The sequence below is a fragment of the Zeus faber genome (assembly GCF_960531495.2).
Source record: "Zeus faber genome assembly, chromosome: 20".
NCBI classification, from domain to species: Eukaryota; Metazoa; Chordata; class Actinopteri; order Zeiformes; family Zeidae; genus Zeus; species Zeus faber.
Window position 1 is genome coordinate 10,059,396 of NC_137207.1, and position 2,500 is coordinate 10,061,895.

Sequence of the window (2,500 nt, forward strand, 5' to 3'; positions counted from 1 at the left end):
TGTCTTCGCTGCCCCGGAGCTCCCGAGAATCAAGGCCTTTACTGTACGTTGGTTTTTGAACAAGGGCGCCCATTGAGCCTGTTTTGGTCGTATCAGCGTTTGACGATCCGAGCGTCACCCGAGCCGAAGCGCTCGCCGTTCTGCCGTTGCTTTGACCGGCCTTGGTCCTAAATCTCTCAATTCAATTCCCCTCCTTGTTAGGTGTGCAGGGGCCAATTATCAGGCATGACTCACGCTCCTCCGCTCCTACCGCGTTGCTGGAACCCCTGCAAACTTCCCCTTTCACGCCGTGATGGCGGGTTCAAATGTTGAAAATCGGCGTACTTCCTCAGCAAATAATCGTCGGCACCCTGGCACACAAACCCATGTTCTCAACACATAATTATGCGGAACGTATCTCCGGCGCGCTAAAATTATAATCGGAAGCCCTTTACTCTGATTTGCCGCTCTTTCAGATCTCAGCTTATCTGCTATAACCGCTCCTCATCCGCCAAGACGACACACGTATCTGAGGAACTGTCCTGTATCTGAGGAGCCATTTCGAGAAACACATTTCTCAGTCGGCGTTTGAACTCGGCACAAAATCCCGAAGTGGCGGCGACGCTTCCGTGTCGTCTCAAAAAGTTGGAGAGGCAAACGCCGAGCACGGCCGGGGTGGGGGCTCCGGGGGAACGTGGAAGGCTGTGATGTGCCGGGAGAGAAACAGGTTTTCGTGCTGAATGATTCATCAATGGTGAGAAGAATAGGAACTGTGAGGAAAACAAAGCCCCAGTGCCGGGAATGACAATAGCGGGTGTCTGAGAGCCGGATCAAAGAGCCGCATTGTGGACCTCGCCAGCTATAGAAAAGCCCTTGTCTGGGCTATTAACACACACACACACGCACACACCCATACATCACTTTGAATGCATGTTCTCTGAGGAAGAAATTGGCTGTGAAACATCACTGAAGGCGATTTCCCAAAAGTGGCCCAGTGGCTTGTGACCGTCCAGGTCAGGGGTGGCGAACGCGCATCATGTGCACATGCGCGATCCTGCGACGACGGCTCAATGGAGCGGTCCGGCGCACATAAGGAGGCATTCAGCCAAATCGGCCGTAACCCAAAGATCAGATAAGACGCCTTCCGCTCCACGTGGACGAGGGCAACGAGGGTGCGAGCGGGCAAACCGACGGCGGCCAGAGCGCCGTTCAAGTTCTGGCTCCGGAGACGCGCTCGTAGCGTAGAGCGCAAACGAAACGGCACCTTTCAGCGGAACCATTCGGGGCAGCTGTTTGTTAAGTCTTCTGACACATTTCCTTTTTCGTTTCCTTTTTGTCTAACCAACACCTGTTCCTGATTTTCCAGTCGAGGTGGAACACCATGCGGGAGGAAACGCCTCTCTCTTAACATATTAGCAGGGTGGCACACCGGTCTAGTTCCTACCGGGGCGGTCCGCCTGGCGGAACAGGTCTGCGCCGGGGGCCATGGCGCAACGCTGCCGCCGAAAAAAAAAAAAAAAAAGCACCGGTCCATCAAGTTACATTCGTTTCTTTTTGTTCCCTGCACTTCCGCCTCTCCCAGGCACACGCTTCAATAATGGTTTTCAGATTATTGCTTGGCACTTGCGCTTCACTGGGCGTCATCGGGGGTGATCGGACCAAACATTACATAATTAGCCATAAGTCATTAAGCAATTTCTACGCCAGTGGCTGGCACCGGAGTCGACGTTTGAAATTGAGCAAGCCGACTCCTGTGTGATACAGGCTGCGGCGGCGCTGGCAGGAGACGGCAAGCCATTTCCTGATGCCACAATTAGGAACGTTTGCACTCGCAAAAAACAATCCGGAGATTTTCAAATCATTTCCGTCTGAAGCCGGCAAGTAATCAGTCTCTCAGCCAACCGCAATGAGAGAGTCATTAGGCCAGGCAAGAAAATGAAAACAGCAAAATTGGGTTCACGGCGAAAAGGAAATGCGTCCATTCTGATCTCATGTCTTGATTTTTGAGTTTTGAAATGTAATACTTTTTTAAGTCATAAAAAACTTGTTTTTTTGGAGAAATCACCTCCCTCTCATTCAATAACGTATAGCAAATGAAAAAGCGAAATACTTTAGACTGAATGTGGTCCAGGCCACACGTCAGTATTATGTAGATCAGTTGTGAACTACATGATTCTATGAGCTGTGACTGTTTCCTTGAGGTCAGACGGCGAGGTGGTTAGGTGCTGGAAGAAATCGAACCGCTGCTATTAAAACAATTTCATATGACGTTCAAGGCCAAATATGTTAAAACTAACTTTGGGACATTTCGGCACCCGCGGACACCCGGGGGAAGGGGCCGCATGGGTCGCACTTCAACCCACACATGGAGAGAAAGAGAGAGGATGAATGCGGAGAGAGAGAGAGAGAGAGAGAGAGAGAGAGAGAGAGAGAGAGAGAGAGAGAGAGAGAGAGAGAGAGAGAGAGAGAGAGAGAGAGAGAGAGAGAGAGAGAGAGAGAGAGAGGGGGTCGCTCATGTGGA

General features: G+C 51.2%; 1 protein-coding gene across 1 annotated transcript in view; it reads right to left on the reverse strand.

Annotated features, from left to right (window-relative positions):
- Positions 1 to 2,500, reverse strand: part of gas7b (growth arrest-specific 7b) — a gene marked incomplete at its 5' end in the record, with an annotated part of 39,925 nt that overhangs the window by 36,291 nt on the left and 1,134 nt on the right. The window lies entirely within an intron of this gene.